Source organism: Polypterus senegalus, chromosome 4 (genome assembly GCF_016835505.1).
Source record: "Polypterus senegalus isolate Bchr_013 chromosome 4, ASM1683550v1, whole genome shotgun sequence".
NCBI lineage: Eukaryota > Metazoa > Chordata > Cladistia > Polypteriformes > Polypteridae > Polypterus > Polypterus senegalus.
Genome location: NC_053157.1, coordinates 248,252,632 through 248,272,691, shown reverse-complemented (window position 1 = coordinate 248,272,691; position 20,060 = coordinate 248,252,632).

Sequence of the window (20,060 nt, the reverse complement as noted above, 5' to 3'; positions counted from 1 at the left end):
CATCATACAGATAACGTACAACTGTAACCAAAAAGGTAATAATGTCTTATCTTACCGAGAAGCCAGCCATCACGCACAGAACAATTTTCAAGTTTGTTCCCCACACTACCATGTCTCAGGATGAATGAATCATGTGTTGAGCCGGTCCCTCTCGCAACAACATTAGTGAGGCGCATTTTCACATCACTGATGATTTGCACATTAATAGAGTGAAAATGCTTTCTATTTACATAAACAAATTAATTCTGTGAAGGTGCCTTTATAGCAATGTGTGTGCAGTCGACCGCTCCGATTACATTAGGAAAACCGGACATTGCTGCAAATTGCGCTTTGATGTTTGCCTGTTCAACCGTAGTGTACGAAAATCTTATATATCTGCTTGACAAGCGGATAATACCATCCCATACAGCTGGCATGGCACAACTCAGTGATGACTGAGAAATACCGGATCGGTCAGCCAGTTCAAGCTGAAAAGCTCCTGTGGCTAAAAACCCGAGAATGGACAAAACTTGCAAAGGAGCAGGTAGAGCACAATTCCTCAAAGTCTGCCTTTGTAAAGCCGGCGCCAGTTCAGCACACAGCACCAAGAGGATCACTCTTGGAAATCTAAACCGACTTAGAAGCCAGTGATCATCATGTGCCAAGAAATCAGTATGATCTCGGAATACGCGTTCTCTTCTAAGCCTTCCATTTGCGAGGTCCTCTAGCAATGCTAAAGCAGCCATGCCAGTGGAATAGTTTGGCCATTCTGTGCACCATTATATTGTTACAGGTTGATTACAATCAGGTGCCTTAAATTTATGAACGATATGCAGTTAATTTCAGTATATTAGATAAAGCCACCATTGTGGATGTGGATCTAAGAATAGGTTAACCACACAGGAACAGTAGCAAATCAGCTTTCATTTTCTTTGTCTGTTGACCAGACATGGTGATAGACGATTTCTCAACAACTGGCCCGAACACACTTGCTGCAGTAAATAATCCATCCATTCAACTATCTATCCATTTTCACAACACATTTATCTAGGGCAAAGTCAATGAGGAATTGGAGGCCTATCCCAGCAAACACTGGACACAAGGCAGAGACAACACCTGGACATGGCAGCAGTCAGTCACAAGGCAAACACATACATTAGAACAATCGAGATGACAACTGGCCATTCAGCCCAATAAAGCTCACCAGTCCTGTCCATTTAATTCTTCTAAAATAACATCAAGTCGACTTTTGTAAGTCCCTAAAGTCCTACCTGCCCAAGCCTGTCTGCTGTTCATGTCCATCCGTGATGATTATGGATTCTTGATAATCTGTCAATCCACCTATCTTGGTATCATCTGCAAACTTAACCAGCTTGTAACTTACATTCCTATCTAAATCATTTCTATATATTAAAAATAGCAGCGGCCCCAGCACTGTTAACATCGGCCAGTTCTGATGAGGTTCCTCGCACCATCACTCTCTGCTTCCTGTATCTGAGCCTATTGTCCATCCACCTACACCCCACACCCTGAACTGTCATTTAGTTTGATGCCCACCCTCTCATGTGGCACCTTATCAAATACTTTCTGAACGTTCTGATAAATAATATCATCTGCTCCACTTTTATCATATCCTTTTCTTGCTTCTTTATAGAATTCCAGTATGTTAGTAAAACACGACCTCCCTCTTCTGAACCCATGCTGATTGTTCAGTAAAACTCCTGTACTTGCCATGTGCTGCTCAATCTTATCTATACTAATAAAAGGCAAAGCCCTCACTCACTCACTCCTCACTCACTCACTCACTCACTCACTCACTCATCACTAATTCTCCAACTTCCCGTGTAGGTGGAAGGCTGAAATTTGGCAGGCTCATTCCTTGCAGCTTATTTACAAAAGTTAGGCAGGTTCATTTCGAAATTCTACACGTAACGGTCATAACTGGAACCTACTTTCGTCCATATATTGTATACGGTCATAGCCTGCAGCTTGGTCGCCGTGTGAGACGGAGTTGCGTCTCGCATCATCATACCTCCCACGTAATTAAGTGCCTGCCCATATAAGGTAAATATTCGCGGGTGAAGGACTGTGCTTAGCATATTCATAAGTGCAGCTACTGCGGAAACCCTCCCTCAGTGAAAGTGCGAGAGAAACTTTTAAGTGCCGGGTCTGAGCTAAAATTAAATAAAGCTGTGGACATCGCAAGATCGCACACAAGATATTCACGAGATACAAGTTTAATGAGAAGATGCAGGGTATAAAGCCTCGATGCTAAAGACCTGGCGAAGTCATGGAGAACATGGAAGGACGAGTTCACATTATACACAAAACTTGCAATGCCGGAGGCAGAGGAAAACACTAAGGTCAGATTATTCCGTTATCTTATTGGAGAGAGCGGCAGAGAATTTTGTCAGGCGCTGACCGGTGATGTAAGACCTGATGAGTTAACCATGAGCTTGAGTGGTGGGCCGTCAGGGTCTGCAAGGCCTTCTCTGCTGGCCTAAAAAAATATCTGAATCACAAACTGATGTTAATTATATTTTGTCCATGAATACTTATTAAATAATTCCAAGTAGTCTTTCCGCTTCCTTTCATAGCTTTTCCGATGGTTGTGCTGCTTCAAGACATGTATTTTCATATTAAAGCATTTAACCAATCACATTTCAGCCATTATTTGTTGCCAGGCAGTTAGGCCTTCACAATCCGTTCTGCAGGCCCTCTAACACAGAATAAATATTGATTAAACTGTTGCTTCAACCAATCAGATTTTGAGTTCGTGTCAGTAGGGCCCTCTAGCAGGCGTACGGCAACGTCACCGTATTCAGACCCATTGATTGGATAGAAGCCGATATGAGGAACTCTACAAGGCCACTGAACGCACTGCAGGTGCTACGAGCGCAAGATCCTTGCTCGCACTACCGCCAACTCCATGGCAGGATTCAGTACAATATTATTTGCCAGACACAGACCAGATTTCAAGACCACAAAAAACTGATGTTTGTCACACTCCTCAACCCCCAGAAGTTTCAGGAATACAAGAAAAATTTCCCGCATGCAGCCTTCTCCAGTTTAACACAAGAGCCACGGAGCGGTTTTTGATCTGTCTCAGACAAAAACAGAACTGATTGTAATGTATGCCATAGATGATTTTGCAGGAAAATCTCCCACTGATCTCCTTGGCTTCCTTCATCAGAAAAATCTGAATGAGAGCATGGGGCAGCTGTTCACATTGGTATATTTGGCGGTGACCATTCCCGTGTACACTGCTTCTATCGAGCGGACATTTTCAGCCCTAAAGCGAATTAAAAATTATGCCATGAATACGACAGGGCAGGTTCAACTTTCAGCATTAGGTTCGATGGCGATAGAAAGGGACTTTTTGATGGAACTGAAGTGCACGGATAATCTGTACGACAGAGTGATTAAACTGTTTTTGAGGAAAGAGAGGAGGATGGATTTTTTTACAAATAATCCGAATTTTTGGTGAGTAAAATGTTGTGATTTTCCTAAATAATAATGCAAGTTTATGAGTTATTATTGATGTTTTTTATGTGTGTCGCGGCTGTAACTGCAGTAGAAATGAACTTGTTCACCCCTGGTTTGTCTATTCAATAAAGGTATTTATTGTGGCTACAGGAGTTATCTATCTGCGATGCAGCGGCTCTTTATACTGCATTTCTGAATATTAAGATGGTTTTTATAACCATAAATTAGTTTTTGAGGGGTGGGTTGATTCAGACGGAGCACTACTGAAGGCCTAGGTGTGAAATATATGGTCCGCCACTGGTGTCACCCGATGATACATAAATTTGATGAACATTACAACCCGAAAATAAACAAAACTGTAGAGAGGTTCAGATTATACTTCTCCCACAGCTTCTCTCTAAATCCTCCATGCGGGAACATTATCATAAGGCTTAACAATTGTTACACCTTCTACGTGCACCGAACCGTCCTTATTACAAAGTCTTCTTTGATTTACCGCTGGCTGCTTCTTTCCATTCACCTTCCTAGCTCTTTATTTAAACAGTTTTCCTTCTCACTTTTCCGCTCCTTCGCTGTCTTCTCCCTTTTTGTTCAAAATACGCGCCTCCTTGCCTTTTTGCAGTCAGCTCCCCTTACGTCACACCATGGTACGTTTAGCACAAGTTAATACCGGGAGTGCCTGTTAAACATCTTACATTCACTAGTAGTGATTTGCGTAGTGAACACTTCGATGAATGAAACCTGTTATCTTTACAACGGTTGACAAACACGGAATGTAACTTCAAAACAACACGTCCTCCAAATACGAACCTGATTGAAAGAAATAACGATAATCAAATCCTTGATGACAGCAACAGAAATAACAGTGACAAAACAATTACATTGACAATCAAGTGATGTTATTTTTAAATTGTTTCCTGTTCTTTTTCATAACTTCTTTAACATACTACTTCTCCGCTGCAAAGCGCGGGAATTTGCTTTTCCTTAATAATTCCTTCCATTAAATTTCCTGTGATTCACGCTAAGCTTACTGGCCTATCGTTACTTAGATCTTCCCGGTCACCCATTTTATATGATGGGATAATATCTGCCATTTTCCAGTCCTTCTGAATTTCCCCAGTGCACAGTGACTTTCTAAAAATATGCATAAAGACTTTATATCTTGTGACAGATTAAGTGCTTGCTCGCACCCTTGCACCCTCAGACACCACGTCAGACACCAGGTAAAAGTCCAATAATGATATTTATTATATCAATAATGTGCACAAAGCACCCTCCACTCCCAAATACTCTAATAACAATACAATAACAACAATAAACCAATCCTCCACTCTCCCAGACGCTTAGCCACCCTGCCTCCCAACTCAGCTCGCCGTCTGGGAGCTCCCACAATCCTTTTATATCTCCCGACCCGGAAGTGTTCCCAATCCAACAGTCCACAAGTCCTTATTCCTTCCGGGTCAGGGTAAACAATGTTTTTCTCACCCTGGAAGCCTGTCGCTCTTCCTATGACGAACTTCCGGGTCATAGGGCACAAAGAACTCTTCGGTCCTCCCTGCAGCTCCCTCTCGTGGCCCCCATGGCATCCAGCAGGGCGGTGCATAAAAACTCCATTGTCCATGATGCCCTGCTGGTCTTCTGGGAACCTCCAGGCTGCAAGGAGGGCTCCACCTGGCGGCTTGGGGGTATTGGCCGGGATAAACAGCCGGCCATCCTCCACAATCTGTACTCAGTAACTTTCTTAATAATTTGAGGGTAAAAAACATCTGGTCCTGGTGATTTGTTTGATTTCAGCCTTTTGAATCTCAGCAGCTCTTCTCCCTCTACAATTTCCAAATCCCTCAGTACTTCCTTAGTAGTCCAGTTTATCACTGGGAGGTTATCTGTTTCTTCACATGTGAAGACCTCAGAAAAATGTTTAGTTACAACATTTGCTATTTCACTATCTCTGTTTTTTTAATTCCCTTTTACTATTTCTGATGCACTTCACCTCCTCCTTGAATGTCCTTTTACTACTAAAATAAAGAATCTCCTTGGGTCGTCTTTCACCGTATCTGCTCTATTCCTCTCCGACTGTCTTTCAGACTCCTTAATATCCTTCTTAATGGTTGCCCTCATATTTTCATATGCCTTACGATACCCATTGGAGTTATAAGTCTAATGTGACTTAGTCATTTGTTTTTTCCTTAGCAGCTTCTTTTTTAACTCTTTTAAACCCACAATGGAGTTTTTTTAAATGCCCTACTAATTCCAAATTTCTACTAATTTATAGTAATTCCAAACTACCATTATATGTATAACATTTTTAAACCTGTTCTACTGCTCCCTGACTGCTTCCACACTTACACACACACGCACACACACACAATAGTTTTAATTTAGCAATGCCAGTGCAACTAATCTGAATATTTTTGGATTGTTGGGAGGAAACTGGAGTACCTGGAGGATACGAACCTCAGTCAAAAAAAATAAAACATATTCATAACATAAGGACAACTGAAGATGTAAATATACAAGTTTATACGAATAAAGAACATTCTCAAACATCCATCCATCCATTATCCAACCCGCCATATCCTAACTACAGGGTCATGAGGGTCTGCTGGAGCCAATCCCAGCCAACACAGGGCGCAAGGGAGGAAACAAACCCCGGGCAAGGCGCCAGTGCACTGACATTAACAGACAACACAACACATATATCTGTGTTCTCGTAGTTGGTTCTGTTTCTTGTACTTACAGTCAAAGCCACATAACAGGTGTGGTTTTACAGAAAGTTAGATGACTCAGTTCTGAGCTACTTATCGAGTTTCTAGAGACAGCTCAGTCATGACAGCTTGGTTTTACTTGCTGATTTCCTGCAAAAACTTGCAGTTCCTCTGTGTGTGTGTGTGCGTGTGTGTGTCTGTGTGTGTGTGTGAGACGCTGCTCTGAACTGATACAAGCCCACTTTAGTTTTCTTGCTGAATTTATGAAGAGACCCTAACAACACCTAAAGTCTTCTCCTTAACACAGTTGCGGTGAATTCTTCCAGAATTCACCCCCTGGCTTTATCTTTTCTATTGAGTTACAGTCAGAAGTTCTCAGACTCTGAGCAGGTGAACTCCTGACTTGGTTTATGGTCACTCAGGTGGAGGTGATGCTTTGTCCAGATTGTTGTATCCATGGAGAGCTTCCTCTGGCACACATGGAGGAACATTCAGTTTGCGTTCTCTTTCTTCTAACAGATTCTTTTCTCTCTTGGCCTTTTCTCTTTGTGGCTGTGGTTTGTTCTGCAGTTTAAAGTCTGTGAGGTTTCACATTTACTGGTTATCTTTTCCTGGCAAAAAAAAATACAACCACTGTGTAAACTGAGATTAAGTAATGTTCAGTAATTCTACAGAGATGTTCTATATGTGGTCTCTCTTACTTGTGCAACTTGCTTTCCTTTACCAGGCAGGACTGAATGTCCTCCAACTTTGCTACAGGTGGTCTTCAATTCTCACAGTCTGGCACTACGTTACACTTTGGAGTAGAAGAGATCATTTAGCCTTTGTGATGGCCACAATAAGGGTCTTACTACAGGGCAGATGGTAATCCAGGGGCAGAGATCAGAGTTCTAGTGCATTCAAATGGTTATAAAGGAAGGAGTGGACTTGATGCTGTAGGTGTCTTGGATGCACAGAAATCCAACATTTTTGCTGCTAATTGGTGTAAATTGTTGTCCATCACGTTTGCATGAGGTTGAGTTTTGTCTCCTACTTCATTCACAAAGTTATAAAGAGTGACACACTGAGACATTACTGGGTATCATTTTGCCTGTGGTTGATCAGACTGATCAGATAACACTCAAAACTGTCAAGGAGAGTCCTGATGAAGTGAACTGACATCTGAGCTGAAGTTATGAGTCAATAAAAGAGGGGCAGGCAGTGGCAGCTTAAGAAAATGAACTTCTGACCAAGCGATTTCATTCTGTCCTACAAGTGGATGTATGTCTTCAGAGCCATGTAAGGAACTGATTTATTTTATAGAATCCAAATCAAAGTGATAGCCAAACAGCAGAAAACATAAATAGAAATAGAATTAGGTGCCGATATTTGTGACCTGATTCATAGTAAATTGACAAATATCAGGCCACATCATAGACTTCATTGTTGTTTAAGAGGCTGGTTACTAAATATGTGTTCACCTGTGAGCCGAGCTCTGTTAATATTACATCAAGGACTCAGACACAGATTAGCATGGTTGTGAAGAGGGTGATAGTTAGCCATTAATGGACTGCTGGGTCATGAATATCCCACCCTGGCAGGCCACGCGAAAGACACAAACCAACTCCGTAAAGGAAGCCAATCCAATGCAGGGGCCACTCACACACACACACACACACACACACACATATGGACGCCATCCAGGCCATTTACAGTATGTCAGTATTTTTAAGAAGAGTAATAGTTTTATAATCCCCGTATTTATAATAAATTGTAAATTGGCACAAGTGTGTGTGTGACTGTGTTCACCTTGTGATGGCCGGTCACCCTGTCCAGAAGTTGTTCCTGTGTGACACCCGATGGTTACTGAGGTAGACTCCAGTTTCCCCATAGCACTGCACCATATAAGCAGGTTTAAAAATGAATGGATTGATGGATGGATTATTCTTCTTCTTAAAATGAGGGAGTTTAGTTGTGTTGATGGAACAGCCAGGAACTTCAACTGCAGAGAAAGTTAAGGAAAATAAAGTGTGAGCTTTACTGAAAATTAAAATGAATTACTGGCATTAACAAAAGGCACAACTGGTTATGAGTGATCTGACAGACTAACATCAGTCCATTGGTTCTTCCCCTCCTAACATTCCTATAACTTTGATAAGTTAGGGAAGAGAACTTACTATGGGATGGACATTTTGATTAATAAAGAGCTCCAGTATCAGTAGAATGAATAATCAGTTTAAGAGCTCGCTGTCTTGGTCTGCTGAGGACTGCCTGGCCATCACATTTCAAATCTGTTTATGGTGATTGGTGTGTTGTGTTTTATTTTCATTTAATTTCATTTGTAAATGTGCACTGAGCTATGAGTCTGTCTAAAGTGAACAGCAGTGTTTAATAAATAAATAAGAAATACTGATGTGAATTAAACTTTAGCAGACCCCCTGTGACAGGTCATCTCTTCTGTCACTTGGTGGTCTTCACTCTCTGAGCTCCTGTCTCACATTAACTGTTCATCCTCAGTGTCTCCTCAGATGTTCTCTCTGTGAGCTCTCAGCTTTCTCTTTAAATCTCCTCCTCCTCCACACTAACCACAGCACAAACTTACACTTTTATTTCTTCACAAGTCACTTTCTTGTTTTTCTGACTGATTCTCTCTGCCTTCCTCTCCTTAGATTGACGATGGCTGCAGTCCAGCTGTTTGTATTACAGGATGAGTTCACCTGCACGGTGTGTCTGCACACCCTGACTGACCCCGTCACCATCCCCTGTGGACATAATTTCTGTCTGAATTGCCTCACGGACTGCTGGGATCAGAGCCAAGAGTGCAGCTGTCCTCACTGTAGACACACATTCACCCCAAGGCCAGCTCTACGAAGAAACACCCTTCTGAGTGAAGTAGTCAAGAAACTGAAGAAGACAAGACTCAGTTCTCCTCCATCAAAGAATTATGCTGGCCCTGGAGACGTGGAGTGTGACTTCTGTACTGGGAAGAAGTTCAGAGCAGTGAAGTCCTGTCTAACCTGCATGGCCTCCTACTGTCAGACTCACCTGTAGCCTCACTACGAAGGAGACGCCTGCAAGGGATACAAGCTGGTTGATCCTGATGGAAATCTGAAGGAGAAACTCTGTGAGAAACTTCAGAAATGTCTGAAGATGTTTTGTAAATCTGATGACACGTGCATCTGCATGATGTGTGGAATGACTGAATACAACAGTTATGAAAAGGACGAGCTGGAGACGGAAACAGAAGGAAAACAGGTGAGTGGAGTTTAGTGTTTAATGGAGTTAAGTGATATGTAAATGTAGTTTGGCAGAGAATTCTATTCCTTCATGTTAGGGAGTCTCAATTTGCTTGTATAGGACAGCAGGGAGCTGGAGCCTATCCTGGTGAGATTGGGTGGGAGACATGAAACAGTCCAGGATGAGATACACAGTGTGATCCATGGACAGTCGAGTGAGCTGAGTGCTCTCATTAAACTGAGCGGAGGTTCATTGTGTTCTGATCACTTGTGTCTTGAGTACCTCAGGCCTCTCTAAGAGACATGTTACACTCACATTTTGATTAATATTGATGTCTGGGATTAGATCTAAAATTATTACAATACACATTAAGCTTTAAGTGGCTTTATAGTATAGATGTTTTCACTTAATTAAGTAATTTAGTAATTCTGTACCTAATTAGTGATCAGACATAATTTAATTTAATCAATTCCTTGAGTGATGATTATACTGTATGATTGTAACATGGACTCTGACCTTTAACAGTTTGGAAAGAATATTTACTAAATGTGTCTATTTCCAAATATATGTGAAAATAAAAATCCACCATCCACACTACGCAATCTTCATATAGTGAGGGTTAATTAAAAGCTGGTAAATTCAGTTGTGAATAAGGACTACGGCCCAGATGGACTGAACATTAACAGCAGAACATAAGAAATATGAAAAGCAAAAGGAGACCATTCAGTCCATCAAGCCCATTTGTTTAGCTAATAGCTAAGCTGACCTGATATCTCATCCAGAATCTTCTTAAAGGTTCTCAGGGTTTCTGCTTCAACTCCATGTCTCAGTAGTTTGCTCCACAGTCCTACAACTCTTTGTGTAAAGAAGAGCTTCCTGACTTTAGTGTTAAATGCACTTCCATTTAATGTCCAGTGATGTCCTCGAGTGTGTGATTTACCCTTAAGCTTAAAGAATGTTTCTGGGTCTGCTTTATCGATGCCTTTGAGGATTTTAAATACCTGGATGAGGTCCCCACACAGTCTCCTCTGCTCACACTAAACAGGTTTAACTCTCTGAGTCTGCCAAAGTTGGCCTTGTCCTAAAGTTCTGGGACGCACATGGCTGCTTTCCTCTGCTCAGCTTCATGCGCTTCTTTGTCTAACTTCTGTTTCACTTGAATATCAGCACCTCAGAAGATTCAGACACATTTTTAGAAGTCCTGTGTAGCTCCTCACATAAACTGCTCCAAGGCCTCTTGATTGGCTGACGTTTCTTCATTTATCAAGTCAATGGATTCTAATTTGACAGGGCAGGCCATTAAACTCTGATCTCAGGGCTTTACTCCAAGAAAGAAAACATTTAGCAAGTAAAAATTTAAACAGTTGTGGTATTTGTGGGCTGTTCTTCTGTTTATTAAATTTATTTGAATCACTGAACTAATTGATGGATCACGGTGAAGAATCTGATTTTCACTCCTGGTCTCTTTATGTCATCCATTGTTTAACTGTTTGTTCATTTGGGTCAATTCCTGAGATGCCCCAAATACAAACATCTCATTTTAATTTTTCAGCATTTGTTTAATTTAATATATTTACCCTAAAGTGTCTGAGGTTCTACAGGATCTGTCGTGTTTGGATGAGGAAGGAGCTTTTGACGGAGATCTTCTTCTTTCAGCTGCTCCTGTTAGGGATCGTCACAGCAGATCATCTTCTTCCATATCCTTCTGTCCTCGTCATCTTACTCTGTGATCCCCATCACCTGCATGGTTTATGGCTCATACTGACTAGAAAAACATTTTACATTTAAATTTTCAGATTCTTTCATTGGCCATCTTCTACAATTCATTTCCACATTATACTCAGACAACTTGAACTATCGTGTGAACTTCAGAAGGGCCTGAGGTGTGTATTTCACTCTGTATATTTTTATTCACATGTATGGCGGTTATTGTGTGTTGAACGTCATTGTCATTGTCATCTTTGTGTCCTTTTTTAATTGTTTATTTTTTTTCCTTCTTTTCTGAAATTGCCCTATAACTGTCTTTTTGACACATACTGTACATATTCATTTGACTGTTTAGAGCTGATGATATCAATAGATTAATGTACAGCAGAACTCTTTATGGGCTGATACCACATCCATAAACATTCTCTTAGGCCTTCATCTTTTCCTCTTACCTGGTAGCTCTATACTTAGCATCCTTCTCCCAATATACTCAGCATCTCTCCTCTGCACATGTCCAAACCAACACAATCTCGCCTCTCTGACTTTGTCTCCCAACCGTCCAACTAGAGCTGACCCTCTAATGTACTCATTTCTATTCCTGTCCATCCTGGTCACACCCAATACAAATCTTAGCATCTTTAACTCTGCCACCTTCAGCACTGTCTGTCTCCTGCTTTCTAGTCAGTGCCATCGTAACCAACCCATATAACATAGCTGGTCTCACTACCATCCTGTAGACCTTCCCTTTGACTCTTGCTGATACTCGTCTGTCACAAATTACTCCTGACATTCTTCTCCACCCACTCCACCCTGCCTGCACTCTCTTTTTCAACTCTCTTCCACACTCCCTATTACTCTGTACTGTTGATCCTAAGTATTTAAACTTATCCACCTTTGTCAACTCTACTCATCCTCACCATTCTCATACTCTACTGCATCCTCACCATTCCACTGACCTCCCTCTCATTCACACACATGTTTTCTGTCTTGGTGGTCCAACTGACCTTCATTCCTCTCCTCTCTAGAGCATTTCTTCACCTCTGCAGGGTTTCCTCAACCTGCTCCCCACTCTCGTTACATATAACAATGTCATCAGCAAACATCATAGTCCATGGGGACTCCTTTCTAATCTCTTCTATCAACCTGTCCATCACCATTGAAAATTAGAAATGGCTCAGAGCCAATCCCTGATGTAATCCCACCTTCGTCACTCATACCGTAGACCTCATCATGGTCACACTTCCCGCGTACATATCCTGTACCACTCTTACATACTTCTCTGCCACTCCCAACTTACAATACCACAACTCCTCTCAAGGTTCCCTGTGATAAGCTTTCTCCAGATCCACAAAGATGCAATGCAACTCCTTCTGGCCTTCTCTCTACTTCTCCATCAACATCCTCAGAGCAAACATCGCATCTGTGGTGGTCTTTCTCGGCATAAAACCATACTGCTTCTCACTAATCATCACCTCACTGCTTAACCTAGCTTCCACTACTCTTTCCCATAACTCATCAATTTTATTCCCCTATAGTTACTGCAGTCCTGCATATCCCCCTTATTCTTAAATATCGGCACCAGTACACTTCTTCTCCACTCCTCAGGCATCCTTTCACTTTCCAAGAATCCATTAAACAATCTGGTTAAAAACTCCACTGCCATCTCTCCTAAACATCTCCATGCTTCCACAGGTATTTCATCTGCACCAACAGCCTTTCCATTTTTCATCATCTTCATAGCTGTCCTTACTTCCTCCTTGCTAATCCATTGCACTTCCTGATTCACTATCTCCACATCATCCAACCTCTTCTCTCTCTCTTGTTCTCTTTATTCATCAGCCTCTCAAAGTACTCTTTCTATCTGCTCAACACACTCTCCTCGCTTGTGAGTATGTTTCCATCTTTATCCTTTATTACCCTATTCCTCCATATGTCACGCTAAGCACCATTCTTGCTGTCAACAGTTATCTCACTTGACTCCATAAAATGACCAATCACTTGACAAAGTTCTCATAAGTCTGAACTCCACAATGGCCTTGTTGGTCCTACAATTGCAGTCCTTATCCATCCAATGTCTCCTGGGTTTGCAGGTTTCTTCAGTTCTTATGTGTGAAGCTCTGATATCCTGGTTGTCAACGTGATGTCCTCTCAATCTCAAGGACTGACTCATACACCAATGTGCCTTCAGACTGTCTCCTTTATTTGTAGCTCTCTTCAAGCCCAAACTCCATTTTGAATCGAACTGTTCAATTAAAACTTTATTTGAATGTTTGTGTGATATTCATATTTCCATCCATCCATCCATCCTCTTCTGCTTATCCGAGGTCGGGTCGCGGGGGTAGCAGCTTAAGCAGAGAGGCCCAGACTTCCCTCTCCCGGCCACTTCTTCCAGCTCTTCGGGAGAATCCCAAAGGCGTTCCCAGGCCAGCCGGGAGACATAGTCCCTCCAGCGTGTCCTGGGTCTTCTCCGGGCCCTCCTCCCGGTTGGACGTGACCGGAACACCTCACCAGGGAGGCGTCCAGGAGGCACCCTGATCAGATGCCCGAGCCACCTCATCTGACTCCTCTCGATGGAGGAGGAGCAGCGGCTCTACTCTGAGCCCCTCCCAGATGACTGAGCTTCTCACCCTTTCTTTAAGGGAAAGCCCAGACACCCTGCGGAGGAAACTCATTTCAGCCGCTTGTATTACGATCTCGTTCTTTCAGTCACTACCCATAGCTCATGACCATAGGTGAGGGTAGGAGTGTAGATCGACTGGTAAATTGAGAGCTTTGCCTTACGGCTCAGCTCCTTTTTTACCACGACAGACCGATGCAAAGCCCGCATCACTGCGGATGCCGCACCGATCCGCCTGTCGATCTCATGCTCCATTCTTCCCTCACTCGTGAACAAGACCCGAGATACTTGAACTCCTCCACTTGGGGCAGGATCTCTCCCCAACCCTGAGAAGGCACTCCACCCTTTTCCGGCTAAGGACCATGCTCTCGGATTTGGAGGTGCTGATTCTCATTCCAGCCGCTTCACACTCAGCTGCAAACCGATCCAGAGAGCTGAAGATCACGGCCTGATGAAGCAAACAGGACAACATCATCTGCAAAAGCAGTGACCCAATCCTGAGTCCACCAAACCGGACCCCTTCAACACCCTGGCTGCGCCTAGAAATTCTGTCCATAAAGTTATGAACAGAATCGGTGACAAAGGGCAGCCCTGGCGGAGTCCAACTCTCACTGGAAATGGGCTGACTTACTGCGGCAATGCGGACCAAGCTCTGACACGGTTGTACAGAGACCGAACAGCTCTTATCAGGGGTCCGGTACCCCATACTCCCGGAGCACCCCCACAGGATTCCCGAGGGACACGGTCGAATGCCTTTTCCAAGTCCACAAAACACATGTAGACCGGTCGGGCAAACTCCCATGCACCCTCAGGACTCTGCTAAGGGTGAAGAGCTGGTCCACTGTTCGCGACCAGGGCGAAAACCACACTGTTCCTCCTGAATCCGAGGTTCGACTATCCGGCGGACCCTCCTCTCCAGAACCCCGAATAGACTTTTCCAGGGAGGCTGAGGAGTGTGATCCCTCTATAGTTGGAACACACCCTCCGGTCCCCTTTTAAAGAGGGGACCACCACCCCGTCTGCCAATCCAGAGGCACTGTCCCGATGTCCATGCGATGTTGCAGAGGCGTGTCAACCAAGACAGTCCTACAACATCCAGAGCCTTAAGGAACTCGGTATCTCATCCACCCCGGGGCCCTGCCACCAAGGAGTTTTTGACCACCTCGGTGACTTCAGTCCCAGAGATGGGAGAGCCCACCTCAGAGTCCCCAGGCTCTGCTTCCTCGTGGAAGGCATGTTAGTGGGATTGAGGAGGTCTTGAAGTACTCCTCCCACCGACCCTAGCGTCCGAAGTGAGGTCAGCAGCGCACCATCCCCACCATATACGGTGTTGACACTGCACTGCTTCCCCTCCTGAGGCGCGGACGGTGGACCAGAATCTCCTCGAAGCCGTCCGAAAGTCGTTCTCCATGGCCTCTCCAAACTCCTCCCATGCCCGAGTTTTGCCTCAGCAACAACGAAGCAGCGTTCGCTTGGCCTGCGGTACCTATCAGCTGCCTCCAGAGACCCACAGGACAAAAAGTCCTATAGGACTCCTTCTTCAGCTTGACGGCATCCCTCACCGCTGTGTCCACCAGCGGGTTGGGGATTGCCGCCACGACAGGCACCGACCACCTTGCGGCCACGGCTCCTGTCAGCCCACTCCACAATAGAGGCACGTAATATGGCCCATTCGGACTCAATGTCCCCACCTCCCTCGGGGCGTGGTTGAAGTTCTGCGGAGGTGGGAGTTGAAGCTACTTCTGACAGGGGACTCTGCCAGCCGTTCCCAGCAGACCCTCACAACACGTTTGGGCCTACCAGGTCTGACCGGCATCTTCCCCACCATGAAGCCAACTCACCACCAGGTGGTGATCAGTTGACAGCTCCGCCCCTCTCTTCACCCGAGTGTCCAAGACATATGGCGCAAGTCCGGCGACCGACCACAAAGTCGATCATCGACCTGAGGCCTAGGGTGTCCTGGTGCCAAGTGCACATATGAACACCCTTATGCTTGAACATGGTGTTCGTTATGGACAATCCATGGCGAGCACAGAAGTCCAATAACAAAACACCGCTCGGGTTCAGATCGGGGGGGCCATTCCTCCCAATCACGCCCTTCCAGGTCTCACTGTCATTGCCCGTGAGCATTGAAGTCTCCCAGCAAAGCGAGGGAATCCCAGAAGGTATGCCCTCTAGCAACCCTCCAGAGACTCCAAAAGGGTGGATACTCCAAACTGCTGTTCGTGCATACGCACAAACAACAGTCAGGACCCTTCCCCCCACCCGAAGGGGAGGGAGGCCACCCTCTCGTCCACCGGGGTAAACCCCAATGCACAGGCTCCAGTGGGGGCAATAAGTATGCCCACACCTGCTCGGCGCCTCTCACCGGGGCAACTCCAGAGTGGTAGAGAGTCCAGCCCCTCTCAAGGAGATTGGTTCCAGAGTCCAAGCTGTGTGTCGAGGTGAGTCCGACTATATCTAGCCGGAACCTCTCGACTTCGCGCACTAGCTCAGGCTCCTTCCCCTTCAGAGAGGTGACATTCCACGTCCCAAGAGCCAGTTTCTGTAGCCGAGGATCAGACCGCCAAGGTCCCCGCCTTCGGCCACCACCCAACTCACACTGCACCCAACCTCCTTGGCCCCTCCCATAGGTGGTGAACCCATGGGGAGGAGGACCCACGTTACCTCTTCGGGCTGTGCCCGGCGAGCCCATGGGTGCAGGCCCGGCCACCAGGCGCTCACCATCGAGCCCCACCTCCAGGCCTGGCTCCAGAGGTGGGCCCCGGTGACCCGCGTCCGGGCAAGGGAAAACGTCGTCCAAGGTTTTTATTCTTCATTGGAGGTTTATTGAACCGCTCTTTGTCTCATCCCTCACCTAGGACCAGTTTGCCTTGGGTGGCCCTACCAGGGGCATAAAGCCCCGGACAACAGCTCCTAGGATCATTGGGACACGCAAACCTCTCCACCACGATAAGGTGACGGTTCAAGGATATTCATATTTTTTATTCAAGTATGAATTAAACAATATTCATATTTGTTTAATTAAATCTCTGTGTGTCACCTACTGTGTCAAAATGAAGACAAGTGTGACAGAAACAGTAAGTTGTGCCATGAAATGTGAAACAAATGTGTTGTATAAATTTAATCACTCAAAATGACACCAAAGGCTCAGAAAGTGGAAGTGAATTCTGATGAGACCACCATGTGTCCTCTTGTGTGTCCAAACAGAAACAGGTGGGGACGACACAGAGTGAAATTAGGAGGAGACTTAAAGAGAAAGAGAAGAAACTGATGGAGATGAGGAGGACAGCAGAGGAGATGAAGGTGAGTGGAATTAAGATGACACTTCATATCAAAGAGAGGAGAAAAACTAAAAGGGTTGTGAGAGTTTGTGGTGATGACGTGTGAGGACAAGGAGATGGAGAAGGAAAGAAGATGGTTTATTGTGTCCTTCATGGCATTTCACTGCTGACAGCATTTCATATTTTGGTCATTAGGAATTCAGACAACAAGACCCTAATGTCCTCAGGTTTCTCCTTCCTTCACTTAAAGGTGACTTCACTCCCCCTGTCAATAACTCATAATGAAGGTTGGCACTAATGTTCTGAGTTGGATCAGTCGACACAACATTCCCTAATGGACTTTCTCTGTTCGCTCTGATATTTCGCAGCTTTACTGGACTCCATAAGTGAAGGTGTTAGGCTGCTGGACTGAGTGCCGATAACGCACACCTCCACCTGTTTACATGCTGATCTGCTGAAACGGGCCGATTGCTGCCACTCACCTTCCTAAACTAATACAAGGACAGGCCAATATCAGCCCATAAAGAGTTCTGCTGTACATTCATCTATTGATATCATCAGCTCTAAACAGTCAAATGAATATGTACAGTATGTGTCAAAAAGACAGCTATAGGGCAATTTCAGAAAAGAAGGAAAAAAATAAACAATTAAAAAAGGACACAAAGATGAAAATGACAATGACATTCAACATGCAATAACCGCCATACATGTGAATAAAAATATACAGAGTGAAATACACACCCCAGGCCCTTCTGAAGTTCACACGATACTCCAGAATTCAAGTTGTCTGATTATAATGTGGAAATGAATTGTAGAAGATGGCCAATGAAAGAATCTGAAAATTTAAATGTAAAATGTTTTCTTAGTCAGTACTGAGCCATAATAATAACAGTCTGCTAGTTGGGATTAAATTCAAGATTCACGTCCCTGGAGACAATCGCTGACCTCCACATATTTAGACAGGTCTTCAAAGATGGAGTTCCTTTTTACAGATGCTGCTCTGTTTAGTGAGTTTTCCCATCTTTTCACTCCAATTTTTGTTCTTTTTCTCCTTTTTTAAAATGGTGTGATTTATGCAAATTCCTATTACAACCAGTTGTCGAGCCTTCAGGTGTTCTACTGCTCTCAATTACTTGTCTATTCCTCAAACAGGATGTATGGACTATCTTCATGACCACACAAGCAGACGGCGATAAGTGGCAAACACACAACATTTTCTATGCAGCGGAGCTACAATGTAACCATTCATATTTTATGTCAAAGGACAGTAAAGTTCTGTTGCCTTCCAGATCACCATTCATAGTCCATGAGGTGTTTACCACTACTGGTATCTCCAGTTCGTCTCCCACATCCTCACGTCAGGTTGGTTAATTGGCAGTGAGTGTAATTTGCCCCATTAGGATTTCCACTGTGGATTTCTTTGTGACATGGACGCACATTTGACTGGCACACTGTCCAGAGTTGCTTCCTATTTCATGCCCAGTTCATCCAGGATCCATTTATAAGAATGTTCTCATCAGCATGCATTTCTCACACGCGTTTCTGTGCCTGGACAGACTAAACTTTTAAAATCTGATTTATTTAGCACAGACTTAGATTATAAAGCCCAGCGCCATCTAGTGTATTAAAATAATAAGCTCAACAGAATCAGAAAACTGGGGTGCATCCTTCTGTTCAAAGTAATTGGGTGGGGTCAAACATTGGGTTTAACTTGTCACTCAATATGGTGCAGTCCAGTAAAAACACAGAAGTGACAGTCATTGATGAACAAGTGACTGAACGTGAGCCCTCCTGCTAGGCTGACCTCCATAGTGGTTTATGCTTTTATGCTTTTCTTGTTTCATTATAAAATTCCAGCACATTAGTAAAACATGAAATCCTCATCTAAACCCACATTGACTGCTCAATGGCACTCTTCAGCTACATCTGTGTGGCTCAATCTTTTCCTGAAAATTGTTTTCATTAATTTATCTGTGACATATATTATGCTTACATTAATGCCCCTCCAGTTGAAATATAACTCACCCCAATGTCTTCCCACACAAACATTTCAGATGTGTATTAAGTCATCTAATCTTCCTAATCTCATCTGGATTGGTGTGGCACGGGTAGAAGTTCTGAGATGATCACTTTGTCAGCTCTGCTCCTCAGTTTTACACTCAACTCTTACATTTGTCCTGCAGAACTGTCAGTCTGTCCCACCTATTTTGATTATACTGTGACACCTGGACAAGCTTGATGATGACACCCGGATCCTCCACTGCTCTGGCAGCCATCCATAGATGTTTTCTACCTGTGTACCCACAAGACAAAACAGCTTATGAGACTCTCTTTATCTGGAGCAAAACTTCATCTCAATTCTCAAAATAACTGAATCCATGACTATAACTACTTTTAGGGATCCTCATCCCTACCTACTGTCTCAGAGATATCAGAGTCACAGTGCAGCTATGAAAGGTCCTGTAAACAGCTGAACACCTCCAGTTTTGGGGTTGATAATCCTGGACAGTGTGCATCTCATACCCTACACTTACATCTGACTGTGATGCAATTGCCCAATAACCTTCATCACAATGACATCTGAGTGAGCCCTATAAGTATAAGTCATAGTGACAATAACAGTTAGTAGTAATAATGAAAAGTAAGATAAAGGATATTAAAATGCAGCAAACTGGTATATATAAAGACTCAAAACTCTGAGAATTACAACTGACATTCGATGGTGAAGGTTAATAAGCAAAGAGTTCATACAATTACATGTAAATGAAATCAGAAACCCCCTGATCAACATCTGGAAACTCATGTTTAATATCTCTGCCTTACAGGTTTGACAAGGTGACACCTCACACCCTAAACCAGAACACAACTGTTACACACTAGTCTCTGGTGATGAGGATGGACAGGATTAGAAATGAGGACATTAGAGGGTCAGCTCAAGTTTGATGGTTGGGAGACAAAGTCAGAGAGGCGAGATTGTGTTGGTTTGGACATGTGCAGGGGAGAGATGCTGGGTATACTGAGAGAAGGGTACTAAGGATAGAGCTGTCAGGGAAGAGGAAGGCCAAA